General features: G+C 33.0%; 1 pseudogene across 16 annotated transcripts; it reads right to left on the bottom strand.

The window, feature by feature from the left end:
- Positions 1-4,844: 4,844 nt before the first annotated feature.
- Positions 4,845-12,794, bottom strand: LOC146903424 (proton pump-interactor 1 pseudogene; annotated as a pseudogene). Of its 16 annotated transcripts, none has more exons than XR_015023878.1 (8): positions 12,732-12,794; positions 12,448-12,603; positions 11,217-11,509; positions 10,389-10,531; positions 10,182-10,304; positions 10,016-10,079; positions 8,621-8,685; positions 4,845-6,911 (listed from the first exon to the last, which is right to left on the bottom strand). The product of XR_015023878.1 is annotated as a proton pump-interactor 1 pseudogene, transcript variant X8 (transcript). The 16 variants fall into 16 exon arrangements; XR_015023880.1 differs by having other exon boundaries at positions 10,016-10,069; XR_015023876.1 differs by lacking the exon at positions 8,621-8,685 and having other exon boundaries at positions 12,684-12,794.
- Between the last annotated feature and the right edge of the window lie 8,885 nt (positions 12,795-21,679).

Here is a 21,679-nt window from a genome sequence, read left to right as displayed (position 1 = left end):
AATGAGTTAATGATGGATGTTCATAGTGCTTGTTTTTTTATACACCCTTTTTTGCCCAAAAAATCATGGACATTCGGTTTAACCATTATGACCCACTGCTCTAATGGGTCTTGTGTTTTAAAGTCATTGTTAAATTATCACATCGTGTCTTAGTTGAAAATTCAGTTTTCAGGCTACTTCATTTTTCACATTCTTAGAAAAAAAACCCAAAAAAATGTGCATGAGCTTTATTTGATTTTTAGATTTTTTTGTGGTATATATATATATATATATATATATATATATATATATATATATATATATATATATTTGAGAGGTTTTATCATTTTTTTACTTTATTTTTTGGTTCTTTTTAAAAGTAAAATTTGCAATTTCTAAAATGAGATGGATTCTGATTGTCGCTTATATATAAGCATATTTCAGATTATATAATCCAAAAATCTCTAAAAAGAGTTTGAATTATATAATCTGACATAAGTATCTTCAAAATTTAGTAGAGTGCACAAGAAAAGAGTAGAATCAAAAAAGAAGTAGTGATTATAATTATGGGGGTTCGGATAACCATTTTGTCAAACAATGACGGAAGTGGTCGAAGTACCAGAGAAGGAAAATCTCATGGGAGAATTCTTTATCCTCATCAAGACAATGAAGATCGAAGATCGAGAATAAATGTTCATCAAGACAGTGAAGATCGAAGATCGAGAATAAATATTTAACTGTATGATACATATATTGGTGAAAACATGTGGTCAAAAACAAAGCATAGGCAACACAATTGTTTTTTTTATTTTTTTATTTTTGCATTTCTTAATTCAATTTTATTTAATTTGTATGAATGTTCGGTCCAATTGGATTAATCTCAATTATTATACAAAAATCTTAGAAATTTATTTCTGCAACCTAGTTAGATATTTTATTCATTTTATTGATTATTTGTTTTTTGTTGATCATTGTATACAATAACGTATAAATAATTGTTATGTTGAAATTAGTATCACACTTCTTTCTTTGAAGGGTGTTGGTGTTGATGACTTTCCTTGATGGGTGTTGGTGTCAATGACTTTCTTGTTTGAAGGGCGTTGGTGTTGGTGGCTTGAAGGGTCTTGGTGTTGTCCTACGGCGTATTCGATAAGAGATAACACATTGTTTTTCTTGTTCGCCGGTGTTGAATGGAATCCTCTTCTTTCTTTTTTGTGTTCTATTTTATCACTATTCTCCGGCGATGTCCGAGTTACATGATATTTATGTTATATGTACTAGCATTCAGAAGGACACTTTATACTCGTATGTCTGTTCTTTTTATTTTATATTTTTTGAAAAGGCTAAGCGAATATAAAAACCAACAAAAGCTCCTCTAGGACAAGGTGTACCAAAGGAAACTAAATTGTTCAGATGTTACAATAACACAGGCAAGCTACTACACAGTAGCCGAAAGAAAATAAATAAAAAAATTATGTTATAGCCTGAAAGCATAACAAAGGAGTCGATCTCCAAACTGTGTACTCAAAATTGAAAAGGGCATAATATGATTTTAGCAACCAATAAGTTTGAAGTTTAATCCCATTTATAAGTATATGTATAGACATTTTTCACTTTTATATTGTAACAAACTATACATATATTTTTCAATGACACCAATAATATATCAAATATAATATAAATTGTTATTTTTATAATGACACCAACAATATAACATTCTTTAATTAAGAAAAAATATATATAACATTCTTATAAGTAAAGTAAATTTTTTAAGGGTGTAATTGGAAGTTAAAAAGTAGCCCAAAACCATGTATTCTCTTTATATATAATATAGATAATTCATTCATTTTTCAATCAAATTATCTAATAAAATTAACAGAAGCTATGCTAAATTAAATATAGTTTAAAATGAAATTTAATGAAGGAGAAAACTGAGAAACAAATAAATAGTTAGAATTAAGGACAAAACTCATGTGGATTTCCTTATGTGTTTTTCGTAAGTTCTTGGCTTAAAATACACTTTTTGTGGCTAAAATAAACTTTGAGAAAAGTGTGGATTTGAGAAAATCATAAGTAGTTTAGTTAAGAACCATACAAAAAGCACCTAATAAAACTTAGGTGAACTTGCGTTTCCTTAAATGTTTTTCATGTTTCTTTGCATAAATACTCATAAGTCATAACTACCTATGATTTTTCAAATCCATAATTTTCTCAAAGTTTGTTATAACCACAAAAAAATTAATTTTATATGAATAACCATACGAAAAACAGGTAAGGAAATACACATGCATTTTTTCCTTAAAATAAATGATTTTTCTTTAACGATAAATGTTAACAATTAGTTGTTAAAAGAACACAAAATATCAACAAAAAATATCAAATCATTATAACAACAACAATAATAGTAGCAGCAGCAGCAACAACAACAATCATAATAATAATAATAACAACAACATAATAATTTCCTTAAAAAAAAGTAATGTTGGTTGATCTATTTTCTTCACGTAAAGCATAGTTTGTCTAAACTCACCAATTCATGTTTTTGAGATCACGAATGTGTTTGACCAAGGCAGGAATATTTCCATTAACATTATAGTTTCGTGCGACCATATCAACAAACATCTTTGAACCCACTTTCTACTTGAAGACGAGTAGTTCTTGTCTTAAAGCTAAATCCATTTTGGTGTATGTGCCCCACATCTACGCATGGAGCGTGTCGCAAGAGCTAATTTTACGAGCAAAACTACTAAAATATATGCCATTGTTGTCTCGGAGCAGAACGCCGCAAATTGAAAGATGAATTTAACTTACCTGAGTGTCATCTCAATTAAATTGTACCTATTCTTCCAGACCGCTTCCAACCAACAAAAATAATATCATTTTGCTGAAGTCATCCATTAAATAAGTTTCCTTGCATGAATTTAAACATGGTTATTAGTTTCGTCTTCAGGTGGGTGAAATCAACAAGCATGCTGAGCATAACAAGAGTGAGTTTTTTTTTTTTTTGTGGTGGCTGGGGTTTGAACCCCGGACCTTGCATATTTCTACCAATTGAGCTAAGCTCACGAGGACATAACAAGAGTGAGTTTGGAACAACATCTTCGATTCTATCCTTCCAACGTTTAATTTGATAAACATGGATCTTCAAATCAATTTTAACAAATCCCCAGCCAATCAATTCAAAATCGAAGTCTCTAGTTCTAACACATCCTAGCAAGTAAGGTGCACCCATAACATAAAAATGTACCTAATAAAATTTCAAAAGTAATGACATATTGGTTGTACATATATTTTAAAGACATGATTTGTGTAAGACAACAGTGTTAATGACGATGGTGAGTTTTAAAAAAAACTACACTTTGAATAAAGCTCGGTTTTCAGCACCATTTTGTTGTTTTAGACTGATGATGAGTATCCTTTTTCTTCACTACATGAATCTACTTGTGTACACATTGGTCATAAATTATGTGTCATTATCAAGTCCGTAATATTACATGCCAAAAAAAAGTTTGTGAGTAGTGAGCAACAAGTTGACATACATCTTCTACCTTTACCCTTCCAAAGACGGTGACATTTAGCATACACAAATGATAGTTTTTGTGTACTATACCAAAAGTGCAACATTAGCCATTAATTTATAATTTAAAATTTCGATGGCCATGATTTTAGAAGAGCAACTTATTGTGAGAAGTGTGGGATTGTACCTCTTTCCTGTTTCAAGAATTTAGTGCAAACATAGATTTTTAGCAAAATCTCAGTACAATTTATTTATTTATTTATTTTATACAACTAATTATTTTTTATGAAACCCACAAGCACACCAATGTTCCCTTTTGTGTTTTGGACCATTCTCCATTTCTTCCTCTGAAACAAAACCAGTAACACAGGCCAATAATAAGATTAGTTTCAGATAAGACAATAAGACATCACTGTTTTGAGTTTTGGATCTGTAATTGGTGGTGTTGCTTTGATGGAAAAAACTCACTACCCCCATCCATCGTGGTTCTTGTGAGTTGGGATTCCATCAGATATGTAATTTTCATCACTCCCTGTTTATCCACTTCCTTTTCTATTTGTCTTGGTTTGTGAAGGATGAACTTTGGCACTGATAATCGGATTCACATATATTAAAAAAGAAAATAACGTGATGCTTATGTTCCTCATTTTCCATAATCAAGGAAAAATTAGTACATGTTATTTTGGAGATATAAATAAATGAATTAAATAGTAGTATTTATTTTCTCCTGCTGTCAAAAATTATTATTTTTTCTTTGCTAAAATTAAGTATATATTTTATGAAATTAAAATATTGTTTTTCATGTTTTGTTTTTATTCGTAAGAATTAAAGAATAGGGAAGATACACATTCTCATACTTCTCACAAGAAGCTACTCTTCTAAAATCGTGACCATTGAAAGTTTAATTTACAAATCATTGGCTAGTGTTGCATTTGTGTATGGTACACAAAAACTATCATTTGTGTATGCTAAATGCCACCTCCAAAGACAATTACACTCAGGCTCATCATTAATGCAAAGCCATACTTTGTAGTAAAATGGTATGATAAGGAAATCACATAATTTTTTTTAATAAGCTGAACTAGCTCATCGAAATTAGCAGCAGGAATAATCGAATTTGAAATCTTAAAAGGAGTATACTCCAATATCCCATGTCATCACCACCAGACCAACCCAAATTGGTTAAGAAATCACTTACGTTATGCAAAAAGGATAGAAAATCAGTTCAATCTAAGGTCAAAAAGTGTAAGAAAATTGGACACAATTAAAATTGAGAAGAAAATTGGGCAAGCACAGCAAATAAACCTACACATCTAAACATGCTTAATATACCAAACTTAACAGGTAGTAACATGAAATCTGAACAAAATTTTAAAATTAAGTATCCAAACTAGTGTATATAGCTTTCTTTCCAAAAGAGGAGCAAAAGCACAACAGGAGTATATGTTTTTTGTCAATTCAACAGAAATAACTTAAGCTGCCTCACAAACCTAGCCATCAATTAGGTAAATCGGTTTCACAGCTCCTTCTAGAACTAAACTATTTCTTTAGAGAAGATAGGTGTATCCAAGCACCAACGGCAGCAGCACTAATAAAGCAGCAACGGTAATCCATGTCAAGTAATTGTTGGACTTTTTCCGCTTCAGAATAGCTTTTTGAATCGACTCTGGTCCTTTTGCTCGGCTTCGGAACCTGACACCACTCTCCTTTGCGACCTTTTCCTTCATTGGAGCCGGGGCCTCGACAACATCATTCACCATTTCCTGTTCGGTTGCCTCAACTTCTGCAGCTTCCAGTTCCTCCGGGGGAGTGGTAACAGCTCCAGATTTCTTCTTTGCTTTCTTCTCGCGATCCTTAAGTTTCTTCTCAGCTTCCTTCTGTGCTTTGAGAGCTGCTTTAGCTGCAGCTTTCTCTGCCAACTTCTTCTTCCTTTCCGCAGCAAGCTTTGCTTTTGCAATTTCATCTTCTCTTTTCATCTGTTTTAATTTCGCTGGATCGATTTCAGGCTCTTTCACAGCAGAGGTCTCCTTATGAGGATTTTCAAATTCATATTCATCATCAATTGCTGCTAAATCCTTATTATCCGATTTAGTTTTCAAATCTTTACCTTTGGTTTTGGTTTGTTTTTGAGCTGGCAAAGTTTCAACTGGAGAAGGCTTAGGCTCCTCCTTTGGCAGTTTCGTGACGACTTTTGGTAATGCCACAGGTTCAGCAGCAGGTTTCAGTTCTTCCCACAGTGGTTTTTCATCCGGGTTCCTCACGCGCCCGTCCCTACCCAGCTTCCTCATATCCAACGATGAAATAATTCTTTTCTCATAATCAGCCCTAAAAGTTTTGCCACCTTTCCAAAGCGACATGAATTTCTCACCCTCTGTCTGTAAAAGTTCATCAACAGCTGTAACATCTTTCTTAGCAGCCAGATCACGTGCCTTGGTCAGAAGCGTACGATTTTGGTAGAAATAGGAGTTCCCCTCATTATGCTGTTTCCTCAGCTTCTGAATGCTCTCAAAAGCTTCTTCTCTCTTCTGAGTAACATCTGTCAGTTCTTCCTGTAGAGACTGGATATCGATGTAAATGGTTTTCAGCACATCTTCAATTTGCTTGATTTTGGACCGAATCGCTTGTCTCTCCTTCTTCAAACCATCCAAATCCCCACCTATAAGCTTAACCTGATCTTGGATGGCATCTTTCGGCCCAATAGTATCCTCTAACTTGGTCTTCATTGCAGAATTGGCAATGACTTTCTTCCTTGTATCCTCAAGCTGTTTGATTTCTCGGACAATTTGCCTTTCCTCGTTCAATGGAATGCTCTCGTGCTGAATGCGGTATTGCAAGCTATATATTGTATCGTTAAGTTCCTCCTCGGACGAGCATATACGGCCCCGACCCGCATTATTCGAGTTACGCAGCTTTCCCAGTGCCTGCTGCAGAGGCTGAATCTCTTCCATTTTCTCATCGATAATGCTCTGAAACTGCTTGTTGTCACCTCTTAGAAGCTTAATCTGAGAAATCAAATCTGATCGTTCCGACCACTTTGCATTCAGTGCATCAGTGATCTGAAACCGAGCTTCATTTTTCTTGTTGATCTCTTTATCAAGCTGATCAATCTTCGCTTTGATAGATGGATCATCATAAGGTCTCCATCTGACAAAGTAAAAAGAATGAATCCGCGTAGGTGCAGGCAATTCTTCAACAGCGTTTTTCGGGGTATTGGAATCCGCAACATCGTTGGCATCCCCTTCAGCAAATCCATCTCCAAATGAGCCAAATATGATGGTCTCACCAGCTCCCGGGTCTTTTTCCAGCTTTCCATTCTCCTTTCCAAGTGCAGTAGATTTGCCTCCTTTAACGCCATTGTCCACCATTGGTCCTTGAACCATTTCGAATCCCACAATCTCAACCGTCATGGCTCCAACTACAAAATCAAAGTCACAGTGTAAAAAGCCAAGGATATTTGTAAGAAGACTCTTTTTGACAAAGGGTCTCCAAATCCAATTCAGAGTTTATGTAAAAACACAAAAGTCAATTTTCATGAGAATGAAAGAGTAAAAACACAAAATTATGAATTTATCAACTCTTGGATGAATGAGTACTTGTCATTAATTCATCTATTAATTAAAAAAATTGGAAAATACTTAAAAATATTGATGTCGAAAAAGAAGAAATTGAATTCAAGAGTCAATTAGGAGCAGACAAATGTATTAACACACTCATTGTCCGTTAAAACGGTTGTGCAAAATTAATTGTACAAGAATTATAACTATTTTGACAATATTATTTTACCTCCAAAATATTGATGTCGCGTAAGAAATCAAATTCAAGAGTCAATTATTACGAGCAGAAAACGTATCAACACCCTCATTGTTCATTAAAACGGTTGTATGATTAATTGTACAAGAATTATAATGGTTTTAACTATTTTATCTCGAAAGAAACAATAAGCAAATTATTTAAAATAAATAAGAGAATAAAAAAAGGCTTTTACTTACTAATTAATTTGACAGGGGAAGACCTTGTTCTTACTAAGTCTTACGATCAAAACAAATTTAATTCTTCAAAAAACTATTTGTGGATCATACTCAAAACTTGCAGATTCAAGACTTTTTTTTTCCGCCACTAGAATAAACTCTTGACATTAACCAAATACATCTATACTATATGTAAAGAATAACACATGTAACAAATAGATAAGAATAAATTTAAATATTAAAATAAAAGTGTAACAAACACAAATATCCAGTTTTTTCCTTAACCATTTAAAAAGTGTAACAAACTAGATGATTGTATCTATACCTACTTTTTCATTATCCCAATTATACCCTAAAACAACAACTTTTTCTATAATAAAGATTGTTGTTGGTGTTATTAAAAAAATAAGAATTTACATTATATTATTTTTGTTATATTGTTGGTTTAATTGAAATAGACAATCATGATTAGTTTGATTTGTTGTAATTTGAAAACAAAAAACATTTATATTTTTACTTTTAATCAAAATTAAAATTTCATAAAAAAAAAACATCGTTCATAATTTTTAAACTTTAGCACAATAAAATTAGCGGAAAGACGGACACGTGAGTGCCCGTCTTTTCGCTAGTGATTATAAATGATACATACAGTTGTTATTATGAAGGGGATATCAAGTGAGAGGAGTGTTTATTGTAAGAAAAACCATTAGATCAAACTGAACAGTCATGATTAAATTTCTCTTTTAATACTATTATTATACGATAGGCATTAAAGAATAACAGTATCCCTTTCTGTCTTCTTTTCTCTAGGGTCTCAGATTTCATTACCCCACCCCAATTCATCATAACACTTGTGCACCAGATTTTCCAATCAAGAAAAAAAAAACTATAGTTTTCAAGTACAAGAAACTTAGATTTTGGATTTTACTATAAGAAAATTCAATTAACTTCTAGAAAGAAACACAGTGAAACCTGAATAACAATCACCAGACAAAGTGTATTGGAGAGCTTAAAATAAGAATTGAATCTCAACCGTTCAGTTTGATCTAATGGTTTATATATGTTGCTTTCATCTCTCATAACAAAAACAATAAAATCTACAAAAGAAAAACAGCACTAAAAAAATAAAAAATTTAGACACAAATAAAATGCGTACCTGTTGGCAAACTTTATCAATCTGGTTTTTTAACACTTTCTGCAGCAATTCTCAAAATCTCTCCTCTATTTGTAGAGAAAAATGAAGTTTCATATTTTAGGAAATTTTAACCCACATTATTACTAATAATTAGGATTGATCAAAAACAAAAAGTTTCCTAAATGAGGATAAATCTGATTTATTACTTTAAAAATATTTTAATTTAATTATAAATAATCAAATCAAATTCATAGTTCAAAATAATATATCAAAAAAACAATTTCTTTTAAAAACTTGACTATTTTTTTTTTTTTTTTAGGTTTTAAAAACTTGACTACCTTTTTTTTTTTTTTTTGAGGTTTTAAAAACTTGACATAATGGGACAAATCAAATTTATTACACATTGAAAAAAAAAAGGCCAAAACTTAACTGGGTGTATCTGTTCTAAATTTAAAGTGCATCGTGATTTTCCTTTATCTAATAAAAGGTACAGGTAAGCACATCCTTATTTACTTATTTTAGAGACAATTTATTTATATTAAAGAAACTTTGTCATAAATATTTTGGAGATGCCGATTCATTTTTTGGTAGGTTATTTAATTGCCTCTTCTTGCTGTTGCAAGGTACCCCTTCCAGTCAAATATAAACAAAATTTTACTTATTCACGAAATAAATAATGTATCTAGTCTACATTATACACCATATACAATAGTTATTCAATGAATCTAGAAAATAAAAATTTGGCTTATAATAATGACAGGAAGGAGTAGATAGATAAATGAAAAAAAAGGTAGATATATAGACAGAAAAAAGATGCTCCCAGATTTGTACTTATTCTATAGACTAGACTATAACCTTCCTTTTTAAAATATATATATATATATATATATATATATATATATATATATATATATATATATATATATATATTAAGAAATGGCATCAATGACCATTTTACAAAATATATGAACTCAGCACATGATAAGTTATGATACAAGGTCTATCTTTTTAAAAAAATATATTATCATCTCCAATGCTATGTTCTACGATATTAAGAACACCTAAGAACAGTTTTAATAGTTTTTATGCATTGGAGTTATGTGACTTGGCTGCTATTTTCATGACTTTACATCATTGACATTGGCAATGATTATTTAAAGATCGTCCAAATAAAAAGAATGTTATGAAAAGGTATGTATTGTAGAACAGATACATATAAACCAAGATACATATAAACCAACTTTGCAACCGAATGAGAGAATAACAGTTTTCAATTATCAATTTGAAATAACTTGATGATAAGGCCAACAGAGAAAGTTTTGATGAGCAAATCATTATGAGAAGACAACTGCAGCAGAATAATCATAAATATGTAATTAAGCTAAAAAAAAGAATATCAGAGACATTGAATCTGACCTGTGACCTATAGCAAAGCGTACTATTATGCCCTTTTCTTCCTCCAACTTCTTTCTATCCTCAGCTGAGTTATTTCAAACCATGGGTCAGATGCATTAGGTACATAGAATCAAAAAATTGAAAGGAAAAAAAAAAACTAGGAAACGTAGAAAAATCATTGAACCACCTTGTGGCATCCAAGTTTCTCAAACAGAATCTCTTTGTTTCCTGCTCTACTAAAAGCTGTATTGGTTCCATTAACAACGAAATATTTTTTTCCTTGGAGTTGATTCAACTCTCTCTGGTTTTCCTGATAAAAGAACTATTGACCATAAATACAAACATCACCTATTAAAGCAAATTTAAGATTCAGCTCCAATGAAGATAGTCTTACTCGATTTCCTGCAGTTTATGTAATAACGCTTTAGAATCAAAGTTATTTGATTTGATAAGAATAGAAGTGGATTTAATGCAAACAACCATTGGTTTGGCTTACAACCTTGGGAGCAATTGGAGCTATGCTTTACAACCTTGGGACTAATGGAAGAAACAGAGAATAAAATGTCATGACCATATTTGTAAATAAAAAAGATGCAGTCAATAATTATATGCCTGAGAACTATACATTAAATAAATATTAAATTTCAAAAGCCACCAAAGTAAAAAAAAAAAAATGTATTAGATAAAATAACATGCTTGACTTGCACTAACACTGAATCTTTCGAAATAGTCGGTGTTTAACCATTAAAGTCATGTCAACCAAACATGAGATGCACTTCCTTGCATGGTTTTCATATTTTGATCAAGTAAACTTAAGCAATCAGGGGGACATACACGAAGAGCACACCAAAGAGGGCATAATAGAGATGAAAATATTTCATGGAATATTTCATGGCTCGCATTTGGCAGCATAATTCTCAAGGAAATAAATTTACGCTCTAGTTAAATACAATTCCTGAATACGAGTAATGATTTACCAACATTTTTTACACTAGTAGCGTGTGTATATGTGTAATGAACTAAGAAAGAAAAACGAGAAAGTGTAGAATACTTCAAATATATTCCTGTTTATTTAGAGAAAACAAACCAATCACCTCATTGGAACAGAACTTGTAAGATTGTTATAAAGTCCAGGAGGGGCTCAAAAAGAGTCTATCATGGGATGGGGGAGAAATGCATAGCAAAAATATGGCATGAGTAGAAATCTGACAAATACACTTACTAGAGTAATATTACAATGGTCGGAGTTTAATTTTATTGGTTTGATCTCTCTATAGGTCCTTGAAATTTCTTTATATTCAGACATCAACCACATCGGAGGGGTAACCTTGGCACAACTGGTAAAGTTGTTGTCATGTGACCGTAAGGTCACGGGTTCAAGTCCTGGAACAGTCTCTTGTGTAAAAACAGGGTAAGGCTGCGTCCAATACACCAAATGGTGGGACCCCTTCCCGGACCCTGCATATGCGGGAGCTTCAGTGCACCGGGTTGCCCAGTGCAGACATCAACCACATCCTGATTCAGAATTTAAAGTTAGCATTACACATGTTATAAATTTTAGAACAAGCTTCCTTTTCAAATTATAATAGCAAATAATGATATAATCAACACTTGATATAGAAACGTAGCTTCACACGTCAATATTTTTCTCAAACTCATAAGACCAAAATCAAGGCAAAATGAAAAGAAATTCGTGATATATGAAAAAAAGCTATCATTCAATTAAGCTCATAGTAATGTATTAATCCACTTGGCAACTTCATGATTATTATCCACATTCTTACGAATCTTTCTAATTTTGTTCAACTATTTGGAAGGGATAAAAAATCTTCCTGTCCTCACTCATTTAAACAAACAATTCTAATATAATTTTCTAAATAGTATACAATAAAGTGATAGACAAACACTAAAAAGAAGAGCAGTAGCAGTTCAATGCACAAGCAATATAGTTCATGGCAACGCAGTTCAAAACCAATGAAACTAATTCATATTTAAACAGCCCCCACCTAGGTTCATAATAACATATTAAAACAATTATGCTAATGGTTTTTTAGAAACTTGGTATCTGACCTAAGGACCGACTAATCCGGGGACCAACATGTGGGAGGACCCAATTGAAATCAGAGCAAAGCCTTGTATGGACCGACTAATCCTAGAGAGCCTTACGCCACCGGGCCAACCCCTCGGGGTTAAGAAAAATATTATACTAATTCAAAATAAGGTTCTCTAAATCAATTATATAATAATTTTTTTTTTTGAATCAGAATTATATAATAATTGAATGTGGCAGAACAATTAGCTGTCAATAATAATATCCTTCAAAATCAGTTAGGTTCAAACCCAATACAAACTAGAAACTCAATTACTCACAGTGATCATATTCATTACTGGGAAAAATAAATAAAAATCAAAACTTGATAGATAAATAGAGAAACCCAGAAGCAAAAAAGTACCTATTAGTGAAGAACATTCCAGCACATAAGCTAGCCAAGCCAAACAAAGCAAAAGAGAATAAAAAAACGAAAGTTAACACAGTTTTTGCTCCAAGTTCAACACCTCCTACTTTGATGTTCACCGACATTGTCCTTCTCCTCATCTTGTTCCCTTAGCTGCAAACAAAACCAATAAAATAGAAACAAACAACAATGTAAGAGAAGTAAAAAAGCAAAGTTTAAAGCTTCAGTGGAACCTCAAAAGTTTTAGGTTTGGGGCAAAAGAGTAGAGAAGAACGAACAACCTCCTAACTTCACTTCAGTTCTCTGTCTCCTTAAAATCTGCTAAATGTTTTTATTTCAATTTCAACGACTCAATGTATAGTCTCTCTCGTAAATAAGCAATTGGGCAAATAATCATTTTCTTTTCTTTGAATGAATATAACAAAATTCTAAAATAGTTAATGATTGATTATGATTTCCGATAATCAAAATTGTCCCCAGCATAATATTTATAAGAATTAATTAAAAATAATTTTCAGATTCAAAAAGGTTAGAGACTATTTTGACTAAATTAATACATAATGAAAATTTTAAAAAAAAAGTAGTGAAATTACAAAATAGGATATGTTCAAGGATGAAAATTACTATTTGTCTAACCGTAACTAGTTTCGTAAAAAATGGAAACGTGTTATAAAACTAAATAAATAGATAGGATGATATAGAGAGAAAAAGAGAGAATATAGAAATGTTGTTATTCTCTTCTTATCAATTGTGTTGTATTTGCCGTGCTATTTATAGAAGCTTAAGCCTACTGTTGTTTGAAGTTAATTCAAACATTACTGCATCGTAAGCTATAAGCCTATGGGCAGCTAGTGTAACAAATGGGCAATTTGCAGTTGCCTTTTGGTTTTTGACTGGCATATACAGTGGTTGGACCCATCAATTTGGACATCCATTATTTATAACACTCTCCCTTGGATGTCCATCGAGGATATGCCTCATTAAAACCTTACTAAAATAAAATCCAATGAAAAAAAAAATCTAGTGAAGGAAAAAGAGTACAATATCCTTTTGAGTGTGAACTGCCTCGTTAAAAACCTTACCAAGAAAACCCAGTTGGGATAAAACCATGGTGAAGGGAAAAAGAGTGCAGGATACATTTATTTCTCCCCCTCATGAAGACAAATATCTCTAAGACGGCGAAGACCAATTCTTGATACAAGTTTCTCAAATACATTTCTTGAGAATGACTTTGTAAAAACATCTGCAAGGTTATCACACGAACGAATTTGTTGGATGTTGACATCACCATTCTTCTGAAGATCATGAGTGACAAAGAATTTTGGAGAAATATGTTTTGTTCGGTCTCCTTTAATGTATCCTTCTTTCAACTGAGAAATGCATGCTGTATTATCTTCATAAATGATTGTTGCATCCATTCTTGCAAAAGATAAACCACAATTATTTTGTATATGTTGAATCAATGACCTTAACCAAACACATTCTCTACTTGTCACGTGGAGTGCTGAAAGTTCTGCATGATTTGATGATGTTGCTGTTATGGTCTGCTTTACAGATCTCCATGAAATGGCTGTTTCTCCACTGGTAAACAAATAACCTGTTTTTGATCTACCGTGATGGGGATCTGACAAATAGCCTGCATCTGCATAACCAATTAATTCTAATTTGGATACTTTGGGGTAAAACAATCCCATATCCATTGTACCTCGAAGGTAACGAAGTACATGCTTAACCCCGTTCCAATGTCTTCGTGTGGGTGAAGAACTATATCTTGCTAATAGATTGATAGAAAATGAAATATCGGGACGTGTATTATTAGCAAGATACATCAATGCACCTATTGCACTGAGATATGGTACTTCAGGACCAAGTATTTCTTCACCTTCTTCTTGAGGTCTGAAAGGATCTTTCTTCACATCCAGGGATCTAACAACCATTGGAGTAGATAATGGATGAGATTTGTCCATGTAAAAACGCTTTAACACTCTTGTTGTGTAAGCTTCTTGATGCACAAGAATCCCGCCATTTAGGTACTCAATTTGTAATCCAAGGCAAAACTTTGTCTTTCCTAAGTCTTTCATCTCGAACTCTTTCTTTAAGCAATCTATGGCTTTTGGAAGCTCTTCAGGAGTTCCGATAATGTTTATGTCATCAACATAGACAGCAATTATAGCAAATTCATTTCCAGATCTTTTCATAAAAATACATGGACAAATGGAGTCATTTTTATATCCTTCCTTCAGCAAATATTCACTGAGGCGATTGTACCACATACGTCCTGATTGTTTTAGCCCATAGAGAGACTTATATAATTTTATGGAGTAGTCTTCCCGAGAACCTGAACTATTTGCTTCAGGCAAATTAAATCCTTCAGGGAGTTTCATGTAAATTTCACTGTCAAGTGAGCCATACAAGTAGGCTGTAACAACATCCAACATGTGCAAATTGAGCCCTTCATGAGCTATAAGGCTAATTAAGTATCTAAAAGTAGTTGCATCAACTACAGGTGAGTATGTCTCATCAAAATCAATTCCGGGTCTTTGGGAAAACCCTTGAGCAACAAGTCTTGTTTTATATCTTGCAATTTCACCATTCTCATTGCGTTTTCGGACAAACACCCATTTAAATCCAACTGGCTTCACACCTGTAGGTGTTCGGACAACAGGTCCAAATACTTTTCTCTTATTAAGAGAATTTAATTCTGCTTCAATTGCATCTTTCCATTTTGGCCAATTTTCGCTTTGTCTACATTCTTTTATAGACCTTGGTTCTTGATCCTCGTTATCATTTATTACATTTAGCGCTATATTATATGCGAAAATATCGTCAACGTTGACTTCATGTCGGTTCCATTGTATTCCATTCGTGACATAATTTATTGAGATCTCTTGATTTTCATGTATTTCAGATATCTGATTAGGTTCTTCTGGAACTGAAATATTGATTATGTCAGAAGACTCTTTTAGAGTTTCTATATCCTCTTTTGGCTCATCTTCCCTTTTTGCTCCTTTTCTTGCTCGAGGATTTTTATCTTTGGAACCGATTGGTCTACCACGCTTCAAGCGTGGTTCAGACTCATTTGCAAATTTAGATTGTCCAACAGGGACATCTATTTTTATTGGAGCATTAGCAGCTGGTATATATGATTTAGTTACACTTTTTGGATCAGTGAATGCATTTGGTAATTAATTTGCTAAACTTTGCAAATGAATTATCTTTTGAACTTCCAATTCACATTGTTTAGTTCGAGGATCAAAATGAGATAATGAAGATTCATTCCAACTGATCTCCTTTTTCAGTTGCATTTTCTCTCCCCCTAATATTGGAAAGTTTGATTCATCAAAATGACAATCAGCAAATCGAGCTGTAAATAAATCTCCTGTTGTTGGTTCAAGATACTTTATAATAGACGGGGATTCATATCCAACATATATTCCCAACCTTCGTTGAGGACCCATCTTAGTGCGTTGTGGTGATGGAATTGGAACATACACCGCACATCCAAAAATTCTTAGATGGGAAATATTTGGTTCTTGACCAAAAACTAATTTCAAAGGGGAAGAGTCATGATGACTTGTTGGCCTGATGCAAATCAATGATGCAGCATGCAAAATTGCATGTCCCCAAGTAGAAATGGGCAATTTGCATCTCATGAGAAGCGGTCTTGCAATTAACTGTATACGCTTGATAAATGATTCCGCAAGTCCATTTTGTGTATGAACATGTGCTACAGGATGTTCAATGTCAATCCCAATGGACATAGAATATTCATTAAATGATTGAGATGAGAACTCAGGGCATTATCAAGTCGTATTTTCTTGACAGGATAATCAGGGAAGTGAGCTCTTATTCGAATTAGTTGAGCTAGCAATCTCGCAAACGCCTGGTTGCGAGTTGGTAATAAACAAACATGTGACCATCTAGTTGATGCATCAATTAAAACCATAAAATATCTAAATGGTCCACATGGTGGGTGTATTGGCCCACAAATATCACCATGTATTCGCTCTAAAAAATTTTGAGATTCACTTCCAATTTTTGTTGGTGATGGTCTGATTATCAACTTCCCTTGTGAACAAGAGGTACATGAGAATTTATTAGATTGAAGAATCTCCTGGTTCTTCAATTGATGACCACAAGAATTATTAATTATTTTTCGCATCATTATAGACCTGGGATGGCCCAACCGGTCATGCCAAACAACAAATTTATTATTATTTGTAATCTTCTGGTTTACCATCACATGTGCTTCAATTGCACTTATATAAGTGTAGTACAAACCAGAGGAAGAGGCAGGTAACTTTTCCACTACACTTATTTTATCCAAATTATGTCTCGTTATATAAAGATATTCAATATTTCCTTCATTTCTTGTTTCAATATGATATCCATTTAGACGAATATCCTTGAAACTTAATAAATTCCTATGAGACTTGGGAGAATATAATGCTTTCTCAATGTTTAAATTCGTTCCTCCACACAATATTACATTAGCTCTTCCGGAGCCTTCAATTATTTTTGAACTTCCAGATATAGTACTAACACCGGTTTGTTGCTTTAGAAAAGAAGAGAAATATTTTTTATCCTTGAAAATTGTATGAGTTGTTCCACTATCAGCGAGACACATATCTCCATTATTGGGGTTAATGTTAATACTCATTCTATTTAAAAATGAATAAATAAGAGATAAGTATGAATATAAGAATTACTATAAAACATTTATTATCATTAGATAAAAACATAACATAAAACAAATAAATACAACATAAAACTGTAAAACTTTTATTATCATCAGATAAAAACATAACATAAAATCCTTTTATTATAGGAAAATAAAAGGTACTCTTAAACATTTTATTGGTGGGGTTCTATTCCTGGATATTTTCATCTCTAGTTAGATGATCAATCTTTTCATCAGGATCAGCAAAGAAATCAGCAGCGTCTAAGTGGGTAATATCGATATTACCATAATCATCTTCATCATTTTCACATGCAAAATGAGTTTCAGCCTTTTTATCTTTATTCTTAAGTGATTGTTGGTAAAGATCAACAAGATGTTTTGGCGTACGACAGGTGATAGAAATCTGGCAAGTGTACCAAAAATATATCGAAGTAATAAAATTTATAAGTTCGTATCCACAGGGACTGTTTCAATTTATACTCGACAAAGACGTTAAAATTTAGGATGTATGAAATTTATAGGGTTGCCCTAGGCAGTTGGATTAAGTGCTAAAAAATAATAAATTGCAAGTAAATAAAAAATGGTTGGAAGTTATATAGAAAACAAATGATTAAGCCGGTGAATCCGCTATTGCTTTATATGAATAGTCTACTCTCTTTACTCTCAATTAATATTCATTCTTTACGACAAATTAACTAAGTGGTTTTGATCAATCTCTTGACTCAAAACCCTTTCCTAAGTTATAATCCTATTAATCTCTTAATTAGATTGAATAACCGCGGAAGCGATGTCGGAACGTTAGTTTATATGTCATAACCCTCAATTTCCTATCTCTAGGTTCCTAGTGTTGAGTTAAACAGAATCATTATATCAGGATTAAAAGCTAGGGCTAGTAGTCATTCAATTCCTAAGATCAATTTATGTGATTGCAAGAAGCTAGGGTTAATAGTCATACAAACAATCATATGAAAAGCAATGAACACAAATAATTCTGAATAAAGACTGAATAGCATTGATAACAAGAGAGTTCAACTACAAATTCATATATTACAATAGTTTCATCATGGCTCAATCAAAGGAAATTAGCTACACATAATTGAATGAATAAACAACATAATAAAGAAAATAAACCGATAGAGTTTCGACGTTGCCGGTGTTGCTCATCAATTTCTTTTCAACATGTGCTGCTATTGTTTCCAATCATCCATGTGCAACTCTCCTGTCTCGTGATGCGTTCTCTTTTTCCAAACCAAATTGAGGTGCGGCTGCTGTTGGCAAAATCGCAAAACGTGAATGAATCCCAATGTGTGTGTGCAGCTCCTTTTATATATCCTTCACCAATTGTTTCTTGTTTCTTGGTCAGCCTACGTACACACACACAAAGCCCAATTGCTTTCCTAATATTTCTATTATTCACACCACCCAAAAGCAAAACAATTGTTCACGTGGCAGCAACTTAATTTAATCATCGTGGCACGTTTCGTGGTTCATCGTGCCACGAAATTTCCAGAACGCATCAGTGAACTCTACATCCTTGCAACGTGCCACGATTAGAGCAAACGTGGCACGATTCTTCACATTTTTTCCTCTTTTTCTCAATTTCTTCCTTTGGGCTCTTGTTCCTGTTTTAATCTGATTTCACCATGAATTACAAGTAATTGACTCTCTAAATGCTATAAAAATATCATTAAAAGACTCTAAGAATGTGGAATGACGGACTGTCATCAACAGGTACGACTCCAATGACCTTTACCTCCACAACGATAGCAAATACTCTCATTACTTTTGCTGCTTTGACCAATCTCATTCCTTCCAACATTTTTCATCTTCTGGTGAGAAAATGTGTTTTTGTAATCACAATGGAGATTACAAAAACACATTTTCTCACCAGAAGATGAAAAATGTTGGAAGGAATGAGATTGGTCAAAGCAGCAAAAGTAATGAGAGTATTTGCTATCGTTGTGGAGGTAAAGGTCATTGGAGTCGTACCTGTCGTACGCCAAAACATCTTGTTGATCTTTACCAACAATCACTTAAGAATAAAGATAAAAAGGCTGAAACTCATTTTGCATGTGAAAATGATGAAGATGATTATGGTAATATCGATATTACCCACTTAGACGCTGCTGATTTCTTTGCTGATCCTGATGAAAAGATTGATCATCTAACTAGAGATGAAAATATCCAGGAATAGAACCCCACCAATAAAATGTTTAAGAGTACCTTTTATTTTCCTATAATAAAAGGATTTTATGTTATGTTTTTATCTGATGATAATAAAAGTTTTACAGTTTTATGTTGTATTTATTTGTTTTATGTTATGTTTTTATCTAATGATAATAAATGTTTTATAGTAATTCTTATATTCATACTTATCTCTTATTTATTCATTTTTAAATAGAATGAGTATTAACATTAACCCCAATAATGGAGATATGTGTCTCGCTGATAGTGGAACAACTCATACAATTTTCAAGGATAAAAAATATTTCTCTTCTTTTCTAAAGCAACAAACCGGTGTTAGTACTATATCTGGAAGTTAAAAAATAATTGAAGGCTCCGGAAGAGCTAATGTAATATTGTGTGGAGGAACGAATTTAAACATTGAGAATGCATTATATTTTCCCAAGTCTCATAGGAATTTATTAAGTTTCAAGGATATTCGTCTAAATGGATATCATATTGAAACAAGAAATGAAGGAAATATTGAATATCTTTATATAACGAGACATAATTTGGATAAAATAAGTGTAGTGGAAAAGTTACCGGCCTCTTCCTCTGGTTTGTACTACACTTATATAAGTGCAATTGAAGCACATGTGATTGTAAACCAGAAGATTACAAATAATAATAAATTTGTTGTTTGGCATGACCGGTTGGGCCATCCCGAGTCTATAATGATGCGAAAAATAATTAATAATTCTTGTGGTCATCAATTGAAGAACCAGGAGATTCTTCAATCTAATAAATTCTCATGTACCTCTTGTTCACAAGGGAAGTTGATAATCAGACCATCACCAACAAAAATTGGAAGTGAATCTCAAAATTTTTTAGAGCGAATACATGGTGATATTTGTGGGCCAATACACCCACCATGTGGACCATTTAGATATTTTATGGTTTTAATTGATGCATCAACTAGATGGTCACATGTTTGTTTATTATCAACTCGCAACCAGACGTTTGCAAGATTGCTAGCTCAACTAATTCGAATAAGAGCTCACTTCCCTGATTATCCTGTCAAGAAAATACGACTTCATAATGCCGCTGAGTTCTCATCTCAATCATTTAATGAATATTGTATGTCCATTGGGATTGACATTGAACATCCTGTAGCACATGTTCATACACAAAATGGACTTGCGGAATCATTTATCAAGCGTATACAGTTAATTGCAAGACCGCTTCTCATGAGATGCAAATTGCCCATTTCTACTTGGGGACATGCAATTTTGCATGCTGCATCATTGATTCGCATCAGGCCAACATGTCATCATGACTCTTCCCCTTTGAAATTAGTTTTTGGTCAAGAACCAAATATTTCCCATCTAAGAATTTTTGGATGTGCGGTGTATGTTCCAATTCCATCACCACAACGCACTAAGATGGGTCCTCAACGAAGGTTGGGAATATATGTTGGATATGAATCCCCGTCTATTATAAAGTATCTTGAACAAACAACAGGAGATTTATTTACAGCTCGATTTGCTGATTGTCATTTTGATGAATCAAACTTTCCAATATTAGGGGGAGAGAAAATGCAACTAAAAAAGGAGATCAGCTGGAATGAATCTTCATTATCTCATTTTGATCCTCGAACTAAACAATGTGAATTGGAAGTTCAAAAGATAATTCATTTGCAAAGTTTAGCAAATCAATTACCAAATGCATTCACTGATCCAAAAAGTGTAACTAAATCATATATACCAGCTGTTAATGCTCTAATAAAAATAGATGTCCCTGTTGGACAATCTAAATTTGCAAATGAGTCTGAACCACGCTTGAAGCGTGGTAGACCAATCGGTTCTAAAGATAAAAATCCTCGAGCAAGAAAAGGAGCAAAAAGGGAAGATGAGCCAAAAGAGGATATAGAAACTCTAAAAGAGTCTTCTGACATAATCAATATTTCAGTTCCAGAAGAACCTAATCAGATATCTGAAATACATGAAAATCAAGAGATCTCAATAAATTATGTCACGAATGGAATACAATGGAACCGACATGAATTCAACGTTGACGATATTTTCGCATATAATATAGCGCTAAATGTAATAAATGATAACGAGGATCAAGAACCAAGGTCTATAAAAGAATGTAGACAAAGCGAAAATTGGCCAAAATGGAAAGATGCAATTGAAGCAAAATTAAATTCTCTTAATAAGAGAAAAGTATTTGGACCTGTTGTCCGAACACCTACAGGTGTGAAGCCAGTTGGATTTAAATGGGTGTTTGTCCGAAAACGCAATGAGAATGGTGAAATTGCAAGATGTAAAGCAAGACTTGTTGCTCAAGGGTTTTCCCAAAGACCCGGAATTGATTTTGATGAGA

The sequence above is a fragment of the Medicago sativa genome, chromosome 8 (assembly GCF_051527215.1).
Source record: "Medicago sativa cultivar Bolivia chromosome 8, Bolivia_mono, whole genome shotgun sequence".
Lineage (NCBI taxonomy): Eukaryota > Viridiplantae > Streptophyta > Magnoliopsida > Fabales > Fabaceae > Medicago > Medicago sativa.
Note: the sequence above shows the minus strand (reverse complement) of the source record. Positions and strands in the feature narration are given on the sequence as shown.